Source organism: Barbus barbus, assembly GCF_936440315.1.
Source record: "Barbus barbus genome assembly, chromosome: 39".
Taxonomy (NCBI): Eukaryota; Metazoa; Chordata; class Actinopteri; order Cypriniformes; family Cyprinidae; genus Barbus; species Barbus barbus.
In genome coordinates, this window is record NC_136717.1 from 19,901,636 (window position 1) to 19,919,831 (window position 18,196).

Genomic DNA, 18,196 nt, shown 5'->3' on the forward strand with positions numbered 1-18,196 from the left:
GTCACCAGGAGGGAACATTAAATTAAAAAGTCTGTGAAAGTGATTTTGTGCCTCTTTGGGATGGCACAATAAATCAACGTTGAATGAACTTAGATAAAGGGGTGCAGAGCCAGTGGTGGTTTTGTAGGCAAACATCAATGCCTTGAATTTTATGTGAGCAGTTATTGGTAGCCAGTGCAAATTGATAAACAGAGGTGTGACATTAATTCTTTTTGGCTCATTAAAAATTAATCTTGCTGCCGCATTCTGGATTAATTGTGAAGGTTTCATAGAACTGGCGGGAAGACCTGTCAAGAGAGCATTACAATAGTTCAGCTTGGACAGAACAGGAGCTTGAACAAGGAGTTGTGTAGCATGTTCTGACAGAAAGGGCCTGATCTTCTTGATGTTGAATAAAGCAAATCTGCAGGACCAGGCAGTTTTAGCAATATGGTCTGAGAAAGTCAGCTGATCATCAATCACAACTGATTGATTGAAGGAGTTATGGTTGATGTGCCATATGATGTGGATGGTGAAATTGTGATGAAACAATGGGTTTGATGGAACCACAAGCAGTTCTGTCTTGGCAAGGTTGATTTGAAGGTGATGGGTCTTCATCAGTGTTGGGGAGTAGTTAACTACAAGTAGCGACACTACTAACTTAACTACATTTTTCAGTAGCTTGGCAGTAGCTCAGTTGCTTTTTAAACAGTGTAGCTTTTCCAGTAGCTAACTACTTTTTGCAGCAAGTAGCGGTGTAGCGCGAGCAAAAGATACATTGCGTTTTGTCGAGCCTGCGCGAATCAGCGCGATGCAAGGATATTCTTCTTGTTAGATTACAAACTCATTTTTTGCCATTACCGCCACCTGTTGTTTAATCACACATCTTGCGGCTAACAGTTCACTGACGTACAGAAGTGGGTTGACACTTGACACCCATATTATCCATGATTGAGCAAGACGTGGCGGCAGATTTGGAGGATGGAGAAACAACTAACGTTAATTACCCATGGCCTTATTTGTCCAAGTTCATGTCTCTCAAAGAAACGACAAGTAAAGGTTACACTTTTTGTAACAGTCTGAGATATTTGAGTGTTGTGTGTAATAAAACAATACTCTTTGAAATCATAATTGTATTGCATTGTTTTTAACACTAAATATTTTACTTAAAACATTCCTCAGACACTTATTCAGTTATTTATAATATACGTTGTTCAAAAAAATCAAAAGTAGTTTCAATGTAGCTAGCTACTTTTTGATAGTAACTTGTAGTGTAGCTAACTACTTTTCCAAAAGGGTAGCTTGACTGTAGTTTAACTACTTTAACTTACGAGTAGCTTGTAGCTTGTCAAACTACAGTTTCAGAGTAGCTTCCCCAACACTGGTCTTCATCCAGCAAGAAATGACTGTTAGACAAGCTGAGATGCGAGGATCTGGTGATTAATCGTGTCAAAAGCAGTGGACAGATCCAGCAAAATGCTGTATTTTACCAATGTTTTAGTATAAATTTGGAGTCTAACTCAAAATATGTAGTGCCACCAACAGGCCAAATTTTCACTCATGTTTCTGCTAATAACTTTTGAACCATAATGTATAAAAGTTAAAAAAAAAAAATTCCTCTGATTTCTTAGCTCATACCAAGACGAATGCATATCAAAATTGTCACAATTTAGAATTTTCTAAAAAATCTAGTTTTTCAAACTCGTTCTAGACCAGGGTTGGGCAAACTTTTTGACTCGAGGGCCACATCAAGTTTTCCACATTAAGTGAGGGGCCGCATAATATGTTCATGAAAAATGAAGCTTAGTTTTTTTTTATTTTTTATTCTAAATTGACACTCACTTACTACTGTACTATGTATACTTATACATGCATGGCAGTTCTTTTCTTGTACCATCTCTACCTATTTTTATGAGCATTATTATGACACACAGATAAGTTGCATCGGTGTACAAGTCGATTGATGTATAAGACATTTTATCATTTCATTCAGAAATAATGTAAAATAAACGAAACGTTTGCAAACATTAGAAACATGCATTTATATTCCCTACACTCCACAAAAAATCCTGTAAATTTAGCAGTGTTCAGAATAGAAAAAAGAATGAAAATATAAGTAAAAAAACAAACACAAATTATAGTGGCATTCACCATAAACATATATTATAAATGCTCAGCCTAAATATTTAAAGCAAAACTGAAACGAGCGGCGTGGCTGCTGGAAAATCCACAATACAAACTCAAAACAAACTCACTTGCCTTTTCTCATTCGTCACCAATCCTAATGTGCGCGCTTTGCACTTGACCTCAATTGCTTTATATAAGTCGCCTTGGAAATCGCAATACGTTTCAGATGAAAAAACGCAATTTATAATCCAGAAAACAGTACTATATCCATTTTCACAAAAATGTGTGTGGAAAACAGAAGAAGAAATCATATCTTTGCAAGATAAAACAATAAATTATTTCCATGTTTTCCCCACAAAATGACAGCACCCGTGAGCCGGAGGATAACACTGGCATTTGTTTTGATACTGGAAAGTCTTTTAAGCATTTTTAAAACAGTGAGTGATAGCGGGCCGCAGATGGCCCGCGGGCCGTAGTTTGGACACCCCTGTTCTAGACGGTTTGTCTAATTTTCCCCAAAATTGGCTCAGATCATCTTCAGAGCATTCTGGCAAAAATTTATCAATAAAGTTTTGATATAGCAAGCTGTTTCCATAAAGCGTCCACAAAGTTTGTGCAAAAATGCACATGAGGCTATATCTCCACAACACTTTGGTGGATTCTGGCCAAACTTGGTATGTGTTATAAAAAGCATGACGTGAGGGCACATGAGTAGTTTTGGCACAGTGCCACCTTCTGGTCAAAATATATTTAAAAAAATGACAATTCTACTTCTAACTTCTGAACAGTTTGGCCAAAAATCACAAGTCTCGTTAGATTCGGAACAGCATACCAAATTGAGCGATAACTAATATTCCTATACCGGCATTTTTGGATGTCAGCTATTTTGAGTTTTGTAGTAAAATGCTGTATCAACAAATGTCTTCAACAGGGGTGTCCAGCTCTGCTCCTAGAGAGCTACTATACTGCAGAATTCACCTTCAACCCTAATCAAATACACCTGAACCAACTAATCAAGGTGTTCAGGGCTACTTAATTACAGTGTGTTGACTCAAAGTTAGAACTTAAAGGTATGTTCATGCCATATCATAATTACCATTATTACAAGATATCAAGTTGTAAAAAGTGTTCACGTCCTCGTAGAACTCGTAATTTCAACTTATGAACTGAAAGTTTTCTGAGAGCTAAGACTTGTAACCACCTGACCACCTCAGATTCATTAGGCGCTGTGCTTAGGCATTGATAGTGTGATAGTTCCAGGTCCAAGTCCCAGGGTGTAAACAGCTCCAAGTAGAACGTCACGTGTTGTCATCTCGAAATCACAGTAATTATGATATGGCGTGAATGCAGCATAAGTCTGCAGGGAAGGTAGCTCTCTGGCAGCAGGGTCGGAGAACCCTGGTCTTTACTGAGTAATTAAAGACAGCTCCTTAGCTCTTCAGATTACTGTATCTTCGTCCTGTGGCTAAACTAGTTCAACTCCCAGCACTCCCAGACGGTGAGAGCACAGACGTTAAGGACTAAGGAATTTATATTTCTGCACATTAGCTATGCTAATCTGGGGGTGGCTGTACTAAATTCCTTATTAATTTGTGACGTTCGTGTATAGAGCGCTGACGGCAGTTACACCAGCGCGGTTCCAGTTTACTTTCAGTTTCATTCTCTGCCGCTATTTCATTGAGTGGTAAATGTGCGTGCATGAATGTAAGTTAATTTATCTTCCTTTCCTGGTCATATCACGATGATGTTACCGCTGCATGTCTGATTGTGGACATCCGGTTCATATTGTAGTTAAGTTCATACAGAATGTGGAGGAGTGATGCGCATGTGATTTACGTGCATATGTTTGGTGGGTTGTACTTAATAGTAATGTATAGAGAAGTGGTATTAAGGCAAATGTTTATGTTACTGTATACAGACGGATACTGATATTTTATTTGTTTATTCCAGTGTTGCAGGAGAGGGGAAATAGGAGCTGCCGCTTTAAGACAGCTACGGGAGTTGTAGTCCAGAGTGAGATGCATTGTGTGTAGTGTAGTTGAGTAGAGAAAAGAGAAATGTGCTGGAGCGACGTGCTCATTCTCTGTGTGAGCCTAGCAGTCAAAAACAGAGGAAAAAGAGTGGTATGCTGTTTTACTTTAAGTCCACCCGGGAGCTATTTCACACTGTAAGCCTGACAATACTGATCCAGTAAAGGAATGACATGCATCGGTAACTTTGTCCGTCTCATCCCTTTGCACGAACATGAATTGACGAGCTGTTACGCTGCCGCCGGGAGTCGTTAAAGCGGAGGAAGTAACACTGGGGGCTCGTCCGGGATTCGTTCGTCGTAGGTGGTGAATTATATGGACATTTTAATCTGTTAAACCGAACCAGACATTGTCAGAACAAAAGTGAAAATGGCGGATACCCGGGAGAGAACGCGAGTGGTGAGAAAACATCCTCATTTAAATACGAGCAGCCCATGGAATCCTGCGTTATCAGAAGGGGCAGAGAATGATGAAAAACGAACACATATATCTCTTTGTTGTCTGGCTAAATGAAATGGATGCTCAAGTATCAAAGACTGATAATAGCAACAATCCATTCAAATGTAGTTCTACCCCGTGTCCTACATCCTTTTCGGTGAGCAGGCCCACATGTTGCTATGAGACAGTCTTATCACAGCAAACAGCAAGAGCAACTAATCCGTTTATTAGTGGGGTACACACAGAGTACCCCATCAAATTTGAACTATCCACTCTCAATGTGCACAGAGTTAACAGCCAAAAGGATGCTTCAAGGCATGCCCACAATAAATCGCCAGCCATGTGAACGTGATGTCTGTGCAGTTCGGCCTAGCATTCGTGAGGATGAAGGTAACGCTATGTATTCCAATGGCGATGAGGGTTGTCTCCCAGAGCTTACTAGGTCCAGCCAACGTGGAAGGAAACCACGTCATAAATTCTGTGACCTGTCATCAGACAATGGGGAGGAGTGCAATGATAACAGAGAAAGGATCCCCACACTGCGACCAGGTCAGTTTGATGGCTCTACTTCATGGAGAGAGTTCCTAAATCGCTTTGAGGATTGTGCAAGAGCTAATCCTTGGTCGGAGAGGACAATGACTGTGCAGATGAGGTTTTGTCTAGTAGGCGCAGCAGGTGCAGTGATTCACAAGAACCCCAGGTCCAGCCGTTGGGATTATACACTTATAGTAGAGGAAGTGGAGGCTGCATACGGCCCTTCATCCGAGCACGCTGCTGCCATTGGAATAGAGCTGAGGCAGAAGGTCCGTAGGGCAGGTGAGCCACTCCATGTGCTAAGGGACGACATTTATGAAAAAGTCTCCATTGCTTATGCAGATCGCTCAGAGAGGGAGCAGGACTCTATTAGTGTCGAGGTGTTCACTAATGCTATGGGAGATGCCAATATTGTGCAAAGACTGCTGGAAGAGAGACCACGTACCCTGGCCCACGCCTATGAGATTGCACACAGGTATGAAACCACATGTCGGACAGCCACAAGTGTAACACAACTTATGCAATCTACCATAAGACCGATGGAACGAAGGGCTAGAACAGCAGCAGTATGTGAATGTCCAGACTGGAGTGGAAGTGACGAGGAAAGTTTGGTACCGTCAACCCCCAAGTGGAGACAGATAAATTCAAAAGCGGAATTCAAACCTCGTCCGCAAAAATTCAACAGGAAAAATAAAATCAATTGGGAAGAGATTGTCTGTCACAACTGCCAAGGCATTGGTCATATGAGGCGGAACTGTCCTTCGCCCAGGCTCAACCTGGAACTTGTGACTCCACCACTTCCTCGGCCTGTAGAGACCCAGCCTGCCTCCACAGTTCTTAGAGTCAAGGGGAGTGGGCCGGAAATGTGCATTCATCTGCTGTTGTATGACATGGAAGTCTGTGCCCTGTTGGACAGCGGGGCCAGGAGGAGCGTGTTACCTCGGCTCTGTTATGAAACCATCAAGGCTGATGTAAGACCCCCACTCAAGCTATCCACTGTACAGGCCCTGCAAGGAGTAAGCCATGTAAATGTCGATGTCCTCGGGGAAGTTGATGTTCCAGTGCAAGTTGGAACCCAAACAGTCAGTGTTAATTTCATTGTAGCAGATGTAGCCGAGGGCACCGAGGCCATTTTGGGGCATCCATTCTTAGAGCAGGCATGGGCACGCCTTGACTTTGGCAGTCAGAAGATTGTATTATTTGGATTCCGTAACAGATTCCGTACTTTAACCCAAAGAACAAGCCCAGGGTGCACATGGTCCGCATAGCACGCACAGCTGTCCTTGAGGCGGGACGTGAATACATAATTCCAGGCAATGCACATTTCCGGGAGCAAGTACAGTCCAACTAAAGGCTTCATGGAGAAGTATCAGGTGATGGTGGCACGGATTATAATTGGAGCCCAGCCAAATAATCGAGTTCCCGTTAGACTGTATAACCCAGGTACTGTTGCTGTGAAGGTCAGGAAGGGAGTAATTGCTGGAATCCTCCAGCCTGCTGACGTGGTTCAGGCCTCCACCACAGAACTGCCCCCAGCAGATTCATGTCCTGCAGTTGTCCCAAGTCATTTACAGTTGCTGTATGCAGAGAGTGAAAAGGATCTGAGGGAGGCAGAAAAGTGTGAGCTCGCGGAGCTGCTTCACGCTTATGGTGATGTTTTCTCCACTGGACCGACAGATCTCGGCCGCACAAACCTTGTCCAACATGATATTCAAACCCGGCCTGGCCCACCTGTGAAACAGCAACCACGTAGAATGGCATTTGAGAAACAGCAAAGTGCCGATGAACAGATCCAGCAGAATCTTGATGCTGGCTTAGCATCCCCAAGTAATAGCTGTTGGGCTTCACCCATTGTAATGGTGCAAAAGAAAGACCAAACGTATCGACTGTGTGTAGATTACCGGGCACTAAATGAGCGCACCATAAAAGACGCCTACCCACTCCCAAGAATCCAAGACACACTAGACACTCTGTCCACAGCAAAGTGGTTTAGTACATTGGACCTTGCCTCCGGGTACTGGCAAGTGGAGCTGACCCCACAGGCGAGACAGGCAGCTGCGTTTTGTAGCAGGAAGGGGCTTTTTGCGTGGAACGTCATGCCGTTTGGCCTTTGCAACGCCCCGGCAACGTTCCAGCGCTTAATGGATCGTGTCTTGGCTGGAATGCAGTGGGAGATCTGCCTAGTATACCTAGACGACATAATTGTGCTGGGCAAGGACGTAAAGCAAATGACTCAGCGCCTGGCAAAGGTCTTTGAAAAGCTGCGCCAGGCCAACCTGAAATTGAAACCTGCCAAATGTTGTCTCTTCCGCCGCAGGGTAGTCTACCTGGGCCACATCGTCTCAGAGCACGGTATAGCTACTGACCCTTAGAAAGTGCGGAAAATTCGAGAGTGGCCACAACCCATGAGTGTTAACGAAGTCCGGCAGTTTGTGGGTCTCGCATCCTACTACAGACGGTTTGTCCAAAGACTTCGCCACAGTTGCAAAGCCCCTTCACAACCTGCTAAAGAAACATGCCCGATTTCACTGGACCCCTGAAAGCCAACAGGCCTTTGATAAGTTAAAGGAGCTGCTTACTACTGCCCCCATCCTCGGCTACCTTATTATCTTATTCTGGATACAGACGCCAGCAACTTCGGAATCGGGGCTGTGCTGTCTCAACTGCAGCAAGGAGAGGAACGCGTACTAGCATATGGAAGTCGGAGCCTGACGCCAACTGAACAAAATTACTGCACCACACGGAGAGAACTTTTAGCGGTAGTGGAGTTCACAACACATTTCCGTCAGTACGTGCTGGGCAGATCCTTCACTGTACGCACAGACCATAGTAGCCTACAGTGGCTAATACGAATGAGAGAACCGGAGGGACAGTTGGCCAGGTGGCTGATCCTGATATCGCTCCCATCCAAAGGTGGATGAAGGAAAGCATAGAACGACCATCCTGGGAAGATGTGTCGCCCTACGGGCCGGCAACGAAAGCCTACTGGAGTCAATGGCAAAGACTGTACCTAAACGATGGTATTCTGGTACGACGTTACTACCCGAATGAAGCCCCTGAGTTTTACCCCCAGATTATCCTGCCACGAGTTTTCCAGGAAGGTGTCATGCACCAGATGCACGAGGCGCCAGTGGGTGGACATTTTGGTGTGGACCGAACGCTATTCCGGCTGCAGACCAGGTATTATTGGTACAAAATGCGAGAAGATGTTTCACTCTGGTGTTGCACATGCACCAGATGTGCTGCAAAGGCTCGACCATTGAAGAAGCCTCAGGCACCCATGGGTACCGTGCGAGTGGGTGCCCCTATGGAAAGGATTGCTATTGATTTGATGGGCCCCGTTAATGAAACGGAACGCTTCAATCGTTACATTCTCGTAGTGCAAGATTATTTCACCAAATGGGTGGAAGTGTACCCCCTGCCCAACGACCAGGCTGTCACTGTGGCGGAGGTTATAGTCGCTGAATGGGTTTGCCGTTATGGGGCGCCACTTACCCTACATAGTGACCAGGGCACCAATTTTGAATCGGAGGTCTTCCAAACAATGTGTGAGTTGCTCGACATTGACAAGACCCGTACAACACCTTTCTGACCTCAGTCAGACGGGCAGGTAGAGCGATTTAATGCCACTCTACAGAAAATCCTAGCCACAACCTCTGAGCGATGTCATTGGGAATGGGATCTGATGGTTCCCTACGCTGTGATGGCTTACCGAGCGACCAAGCACAGTTCGACTGGGTTTACCCCAAACATGATGCTCTTTGGCCGAGAGATAACAGAGCCCATTGACCTGGTCACTGGAAGGCCCCCCAACGACGCACTGATCCAGTCATTCCCACAATATGTGCTTCAGATGAGGGAAAGGTTGGAGTTGGCACATCAAGTTGCAAGGGATGCACTTGGCCAATCGGTGGAGCGTGCTAAAAAGCAGTACGACAAGAGAGCAGCCAGGACACGCTACAAGGTCGGTGATGCGGTGTGGTACCTTGTAAAGGGAACAAAGCAAATGAAAAACAAAATCAGGAAGCTTCTCCCCAACTACAATGGTCCTTACTTTATCCTGGGACATCTGCATGACTTAGTGTACCGGATCCAGATAAACCCAAGGACCAAAGTAAAAGTCGTTCACCATGACAAGCCCAAATCTTACCATTCTCGGCAACCCCTGGAGAACAGCTGGGTGTTTAAAGACTCGGAAGTTTGGCAACCTCGGGAAGTTCCTGTCCCAAACCTGGGAGCCGGTGGAGCTGAACTCGCCTTGGATCTGTCTTGTCTCTTCACGGACGAGACCGGGGATTCCGGTGGCTCAGGTAGCATGCCTCTCATGGATGACACCGGTGTGCCGATGACAGAGCAGGACACAGAGGATGTTCAGTGGAGAGAAGGTAGCACGGTGCAACAGGATTTAACAGGGACTGTTAACGGCCAAATGAGGGGTAGGCCGCAACGAATCAGGAGACCACCAAGGAGGTTTGGGGACTGGACTGCTTGATATTTAAAGAATTAAAAAAAAAAAAAAAGGAAGAAAGAATACTTTGTTGGCAATTTGTTATTGTTCTACTATTGTTCAAAAAAGAAAAATGATGCATGTCAGCTGTGGAAAATATTATTTTATGTGTTCTCTTTTGTAAGCTGGGTGGATTTTGTTGTTTACCATTTTGTTGTTAAGGAAACAAGCCAAAAGTATGTTTAATTAAGCCGGAGTTGTTTCATTTGTATGCAATGGATGTTGTAAACTTTTTTTTCCTTCTGCAGGCCAGTATTGGAGAAGTCAGCTGGTCACTTAGCTGAACTTAACTAACTACCTCGCTAGTCACGTTGGGGCTGAGTTACTATTGCTTCAACGAAGGGCCTTACAAAGCTACTCTTTAACCCCTCCCAGCACCGTGCTATCCTTCAACCTTATGGACTGTATTGCTCTGTCACGTGGGGCTGGAATGTATCGGCCAGTGCCTCCATTGAGCGGAGTTGCTTGAATGGACTGTATGCTTTGATAATGGAGTGGCATACGGACTGTTAAAAAAAAAAAAAAAAGAACCGAACATGAAAATATATATATGGGTAGACATCGTGTTTAATGTATTTCTGCCTTCTATTAACACTGTGAATACATGGTAATAGCTTCATTAATGTGTGTGATGTATTTTGTATCAGTCATGCCATGGTGCTGGAGTGGTGTTAAGTTTAATCACCATCCAGAGTGGGGGTAGTGTTGCAGGAGAGGGGAAATAGGAGCTGCCGCTTTAAGACAGCTACGGGAGTTGTAGTGCAGAGTGAGATGCATTGTGCGTAGTGTAGTTGAGTAGAGAAAGAGAAATGTGCTGGAGCGACGTGCTCATTCTCTGTGTGAGCCTAGCAGTCAAAAACAGAGGAAAAAGAGTGGTATGCTGTGGGTGCTTGAGCACCTGCCCTTTTTCCTCTTGATGCCCAAAGTGCCTTTTTGTCAAGGCAATTTCTTTTTTTATTTTTTGTAATTAAACACCCTTTTGTGAAGGCCTGCCCAACTGAACTATTAGCAAATTAATTAATAATAATTTAGCGTAAATAAAATTATCCACATGATGACCTTTCACCTGACGATCTCATCCGGGGCGATCACATTCAGACACCTTTAGGATGACTTCAAAAACGTACGCGGCTGCCGGTAAGTGGAGTTCTCAGCGGAGCGTTGTGCTTGTAAACTTATATTATTTTACGAGAATGGTGTGAAGAGATCATGCACAGCTGTTGTTTATATTGCTGTGTGTAGCCTGTGGAAGCAAGGTTAGCAGCAGCAAGGGGCTACAATATTTTTGTTCAGTGTTTTCCTAATGACAATTTTATGATTGGTTTATAAAGGCTACTACGAACACCTTTTTCCCATTTTTATCACAGAATAATTCAGGAAATATATTTTATAGTTTCTATACTAAATGATATGTCCATCAGTATTGCATTTTTCATATAGTTTATTTATTTATTACCTGAAGATAACTTGAAAAACACACATAAACCATATATTTTCGCAATCGTGTGTTTATTGTCTTCACGTTTCATCAGTAAAAACGTTTCTGCTTTTTATTCAGCTCAGCTACAGCGATATGGTGTGAGTTTGTCCATATTAGGGATTTCCTTCACGTCATAATTTCTGCAGGAGAGCGCCCTCTGGCTTCGAGTATGAATGAAACATGCACTGGACGAGAGTGTTCTGCTCTCCTGATATTCAAATCTCCTCATTATGGATACGAATAAAACGTCAGGTCATGTCTCTTTTAATTTAAATCTAGATTTAAATCTGGAAACCTATATGTGAAAACACCTGCTGGAGCTTGAATAAAGTGTGGGGGGCGAATTTTCATTTTATTAAAATTAATATTAAATATACAAAATGCAGCTAACGTAGTTCTGCACACAGCAAAAACAAAGGTGCTTGTTCTCTTTCGTTCTTGCTGTTTAATTGGGAAAAATTTAAAGCACGTCGACATGTCTTGTCTTTTTTTATGTTATCTGACTAAATACTATTCATACTTTGAACTATTATTATTACAGTAGTTATTTAAAAAACGTAGAGTGCCTTAAAAATAATTATCACAACACTTGTAAAACAGACTTATACTGATTTTCTCGTCCTCCGAATTATACTTACTGTTTTTATAATCATTATCATTCATAAAATGAATAAATGCAGAACAGGATTAGAATAGAATTGTATTTGAAATAAGACAGGAATATTTTTTCTACAACAACAACAGTAGCATATACTACAGCAAAAAAAACATACCCTGTAAACTCAACAACAATAATAATAAAAATATAATTCCAGAGTAATTAAGAAGTGCAAAAAATGTCTTTAACATTTTAACTTAAAATGGTCTTTTCTGTTCTGTTTCTTTTTCATACTTGCATCATGCCATTTGCTGATGTATCAATGCAGAAACATCCATTTCGATACACATATCAGCAAGGAGCACAGCCCTATTAAAAGCCGTGTTCCATGTGCCCCTTTTATACTTTGAGCACCTGCCCCTCCAAAGGTCTCTGCACGGCCCTGTACTAGAGGATATAGCGCTGAAAGATATTTGCCATAAACGACCCTGAGTGCTTGTTATGTGATCCGCTCCGTTGTTTTGACGCGCTGCTCACTTAAATTGTGCTGCTGTTAGGACTCGCGGTGCTGCTGATGGATGCCGGGGTGTGGAAGCGGTGCGCCTTTTGAATATCAGTTATATTAGTATTTAAGGATAAAAGACTCGAGTTGCTTTTAAAATATTCACGAGTCCTTTTCCTCGAGTCTGAGTCAAGTCTGAAGTCTACAAAAATGCGACTCGAGTCCGAGTCACTAACTCGAGTGCCCATCTCTGATTGGGAGGTTTAATACCCCATACTTTATGCCATGTTGGTTGGATGAAATTTAGGTAGACAACCAAGTGCCAGTAAGCAGAAAGAAACCTAAATCAGTAACACAATAAATATTTAGTTTTGAGAAACCTTTACCAGACCCAGTTCATAGGAAAACCCTGATGGTTTGGCTGATTTCCATAAAATACAAACGTTGACCTAATCCTTATTCATTTATGATTATTAGAGTATGAAAATATTATAACCAACCTCAAACTGGATACTTGCCAACTTTAGTAGTAGTTCTGTTGAAGTTCTGTTATGGACAGTAAAGGCCCCTAAGACTATAAAAGAAAAGTGTACGTACACACACACACACACACACACACACACACACGATAGAGATGCTGGTTTGTATTCTTCTGAGAGCTCTGGATGAATTTCAGTGATGACAAGTATTCTTCCTGTCCTGTACAAATGCATAAAGCTAAACATGTTAAAATGTTCTCGTAATTTATCGTTGATAAATCAAAGGTTTGTAACCAGCAGTGGTTGTTGATAGAATTCTCCCATCACTCAGCCGATTATGTTTATTATGAAACATTGCTATGTTCTTTGTTTATTTTCAAAATATTTTACATCAATAAAAATGTCTATATGAGCAGAAAAAAATTAATTATCAGAAATAACCTAACCATTTCTCTTCCAGTAAGCGTTCAACATTGCTCTCACTTCCTGTACTAGTTCTACAATAAGTGTTTTACTGCCATCTGTTGGAAGACTAACGCATTGCAGGAAGAAATACGTAGCGTCTTTCCTGTCATTAGAATGAATGCTGTTTTACTACCATCTTGTGGGTGAGTAACGCATTGCTACGTTTGACGCTTATGGCCATGGCTGCTCATTTCTGTGTGCCTTAGTTACTGCCACAGTAAATTAAACCTTTTTGATTAGTTTAAAACTGATTTGTGATCTGGTGTGTGATTAATGACTCGTGTATTAACAAGTATAATCATCATCATCATCATCACCACAAAATAAAAAGAAAAGAAACCCTGGTAAAATTGTTAACGGCTGTATTTTTTTTATTATTAAAATAAAATAATAAATAAATAATTAATTAATTAATACAATTAAAATTATATATTTCGGTAATTTTAAATATATTTTTATAAAATGGACTTGACATAATATATATTTGACAAAATATCAATAAATATACATTTGAATGTATTTTTGTACAGTATATGTTATAATAATGTTTGAAGTGAGCAGTTATCAGTCTCTGTATCTCAGCAGGTGTTGATGCTGTAAATATCCAGGAGTACTTCCTCTCTCTGAAATCTTTAATGTCTCCTGTATGTGTGACTATTTTTGCCTACGGCAGGAGTGTGTGTGTGTGTGTCTCTATATGGAGGAGGAGGAGTCCTTTTCAGCACTGACGTTCTTTTGATATATATGGTAAAAATGAGAAATGCCTCCTCTGATTTGTCACTGAAGTTGTTTGATGATTTCCTCTGTTCTGTCTAATAAGGTAATGATGAACTTGATTGGAAAGTTTTAGGGCTCTTCTCTTTAGGAGGCTCTTTAGAGGAGAAACTTCTGAGCTGATGAAATAGTGTGTGTCGTGCATTAAGGAGAAGATGAGGAGCCTGAAGATGATGTTTCTGCTAAAACTCCTCACCGCTGGTAGGTTTATACTTTCAGTTGAGAAGTATTTCAATTAAATTCTTAATTCAACTGATTTTATTTCTGTCATTCTTTTCTGTTTTCCAATTGTACTTTTCTTCTTTCTCTCAGTTTGTCATACATCTGTTGCACAGAAAGACAGTGCGAATGTGAGGTTAGCTGATGGTCACAGTCACTGTGCTGGTCGAGTGGAGGTTCTTCACAGAGGTCAGTGGGGAACAGTGTGTGATGTTAGCTGGGATTTGGCTGATGCTGCAGTGGTGTGTAGAGAGCTGGACTGTGGAGAACCTATAGATGCTCTAAGCGATGCTCATTTTGGACCGGGATCAGGACCAATCTGGATGAGTTATGTTGTGTGCACTGGATCAGAGTCTACACTGAAGAACTGTGGGTCAGCAGGTTGGGGTAAAAGCAGCTGTGATCATTCTAAAGATGCAGGAGTCAGATGCTCAGGTAAACTGCTCCACACCTCACCATAATAATCCCCCAAAATTTGGGGTCAGTAAGGTGATTTTATTTATTTTTGTCTTTTATTTGAGCCTTGTGTGTGCGCCTGCATTTATTGTTACAGTAAAAAGGGTAATTCTGTGAATTATTATTATTATTATTACAATTTAAAATATATTTTCTGTTTTATTATAATTTTTAGTGTTTATAATTTATTCTTTTTTATAATTTATTCCGGTGTTTGCATGGCTGCAGTCTTCGTTGGCACATGTTCCTTTTGAAATCATTCTAATATGTCAATCTTTTATTTTATTTTATTTTAGTTGGATTTTAAAATACAAATATGAAATGTTTAGTGTGTTTTCCCCCCCTATAAATCATTTAAATAGTCTGTGATCTTTTAGGCTTTAAAAAAAATTTTCAATGTTGTTCATAGGTTTAAGATTCTAGTTGGTGGTTGTTAAAAAAACAAATAGGCTAGTAGATACTAGTAGACTTTATACATCAAGTGTACAAAAGGGATTTTATTTTCCCCAGTAAATTATTTAAATTGTCTGTGTTCTTTCAGAGGTCAGGCTGGTTGGAGGTTCTCGCTGCTCTGGGAGGTTAGAGATACTTCATGATCAGACGTGGATGTCAGTGTGTGACGCTGCCTTTGACCAGCAGGATGCAGAGGTTGTGTGTAGAGAGCTGGACTGTGGGGCTCCTGTACAGGTGCTGGGAGCAGCTGCTTTTGACAAAGGAGACACTCAGATGTGGATTCAAGAGATTCAGTGCAGAGGAAATGAATCTCAGATTCACCTCTGTCCAACATCACCATCACATCAAAACAACTGTTCACATGAAAACAGTGTTGGACTGATGTGTGCAGGTTGGAACTCATTTCTTCTTCAGATTTAAATCCCCAGATTGAAAATTTAATGTTAGCTAAATGCCATTTTTTCCCTCTCATGATGTGATTCATTCACATTATGAGACTGTCAATTTTTATTTTTTTTGTTCTCTCTGTTCAATATACAGACAGTGCGAATGTGAGACTAGTGAATGGTCACAGTCGCTGTGCTGGTAGAGTGGAGGTTCTTCATAGAGGTCAGTGGGGAACAGTGTGTGATGATGACTGGGATATGCTTGAAGCTGCAGTGGTGTGTAGAGAGCTGGACTGTGGAGAACCTGTAGATGCTCTGGGTCGTGCTCATTTTGGACCAGGATCAGGGCCAATCTGGATGAGTTTTGTCTTATGTACTGGAAAAGAGTCCACGCTGAAGAACTGTGGCTCAACAGGATGGGATAAAAGCTACTGTGATCATAATGGGGATGCTGGAGTCATCTGCTCAGGTAAACTGCTCAACTCCTCAACATAATATAACATCATCAGAAATTGTCCCCCAGCTACTCTATAAAAACTTTGGCGGTATTTTATTTCTTTTTTTTCAGGATTCTTTGAACATAATTTTTTTTTTTTTTTTACTGAAATCTGTTGTAACATCATAAGTATCATTACTGTAATGTTTGATACATTTGCTGAACAAAATATCTGACCACAAACTTTTGAATGGTATACACAAAAATCACAAACTTATCCCTGAAGTGTATGCTAACTAAATAAATAAATAAGAATATACTTACAGTATGTGTGATACCTTTGTTTAATATCGACTTTTTTTCCATGTATTCTGAATACAATACAAATATATAAAATGTGTAGTGATTTCTTTGTGAAATGTGATCTTAGGAATTTATAAAATATTGTTTTTATACATATATATATATTTTTTTTATATCTATTCATTGTTTTTGCTTTCAGGAGTCAGGTTGGTTGGTGGCTCTCGCTGCTCTGGGAGGTTAGAGATACTTCATGATCAGACGTGGATGTCAGTGTGTGATGCTGCCTTTGACCAGCAGGATGCAGAGGTTGTGTGTAGAGAGCTGGACTGTGGGGCTCCTGTACAGGTGCTGGGAGCAGCTGCTTTTGGCAAAGGAGACACTCAGATGTGGACACAAGAGATTCAGTGCAGAGGAAACGAGTCTCGGGTTCATATGTGTCCAACATCACCATCACATGAAAACAACTGTTCACATGAAAACAGTATTGGACTGATGTGTGCAGGTTGGAGCTAATTTCTTTTCTATATTCAAAATTTAATGTTACCAAAATGTTTTTCCCTCTCATAATGTAATTTGGTCTTCTAATTTTTTCATCCTGATTTTCTATTTTCCTTACTGTCTCTTCATTTCTTATTCTCTCTGTCCAATATACAGACCGTGTGAATGTGAGGTTAGCTGATGGTACCAGTCGCTGTGCTGGTAGAGTGGAGGTTCTTCATAGAGGTCAGTGGGGAAGAGTGTGTGACGATTACTGGGATTTGGCTGATGCTGCAGTGGTGTGCAGAGAGCTGGACTGTGGGGAACCTATAGATGCTCTGGGTGGTGCTCATTTTGGGCCAGGAACAGGACCGATCTGGATAAGTTATGTTGTGTGCACTGGATCAGAATCTACACTAAAAAACTGTGGCTCAACAGGATGGAGTAAAACCGACTGCGATCATAATGAAGATGCTGGGGTCCGATGCTCAGGTAAATTGCTCCATACAGTACAGTACCTCACCTTAATCACTAAAAATAGCCTCTACTAAAATAATTTAGTTTGATATATACAAAAACACAAAATATTTGGCAAAAAATTGTCTCTGTTACTTGAATAAACCCGCTTAATTTCTCTATGGTTCTCAACTCTGGTCCTGGGGACCCACTGCTCTGTACATTTTGTGTGTCTCTCTTATCTGACACACTCACTTCAGTTGATGTAGTCTCTCAATGAGCTGATGATCTGAATTAATGCATTAAATAAGGAAGAAATACAAAATGTACAGAGCAGTGGGTCCCCAGGGCCGATGTTGAGAACCACTGCTCTACACCTTCAAGAAACACCACTAGCACCATTATCTTTGTTTATGGACTGAACAAACCATTCAAAGAGCAAATATGTAAACAGACATTTCCTGCAAAATGAAACACTACAGCTCCCATTTTAAATCATTATTAGCCTTACCATTGTTAATCGAGGTAAGGCAAGAAGGCTGAACACAGTTTTTAATGTACTTGCTCAATAATTGATTTTTGTATTTAAAAAAAATCATATTGTAACCTTTCAGATTTTTTTTTCAATGTTGTTTATAGGTTTATGATTCTAGTTGGTGGTTGTAAAAAAAATAAACAGGCCAGAAAATGTATTACTGTTATACATCAAATGTACAAAAGGGATTTTATTTTCCCCAGTAAATTATTTAAATTCTCTGTGTTCTTTCAGAAGTCAGGTTGGCTGGCGATTCTCGCTGCTCTGGGAGGTTAGAGATACTTCATGATCAGTCGTGGATGTCAGTGTGTGACGCTGCCTTTGACCAGCAGGATGCAGAGGTTGTGTAGAGAGCTGGACTGTGGGGCTCCTGTACAGGTGCTGGGAGCAGCTGCTTTTGATAAAGGAGACATTCAGATGTGGACACAAGAGATTCAGTGCAGAGGAAATGAATCTCAGATTCACTTCTGTCCAACATCGCCATCACATCAAAACTGTTCACATGACAACAATGTTAGATTGGTGTGTGCTGGTAAGAGCTGGATTAAGAGAGAGAGAAAGA

At 41.4% G+C, this 18,196-nt stretch overlaps 1 pseudogene across 1 annotated transcript in view; it reads left to right on the forward strand.

Moving 5' to 3' along the window:
• Window positions 1–14,068: 14,068 nt before the first annotated feature.
• Window positions 14,069–18,196, forward strand: part of LOC306859028 (scavenger receptor cysteine-rich type 1 protein M130-like) — a 50,027-nt pseudogene continuing 45,899 nt past the window's right edge. Inside the window, exons 1-5 of the transcript in view lie at window positions 14,069–14,114; window positions 14,226–14,567; window positions 15,582–15,896; window positions 16,821–17,135; window positions 17,869–18,166. The product of the transcript in view is annotated as a scavenger receptor cysteine-rich type 1 protein M130-like (transcript). The remainder of the gene's footprint in view (window positions 14,115–14,225; window positions 14,568–15,581; window positions 15,897–16,820; window positions 17,136–17,868; window positions 18,167–18,196) is intronic.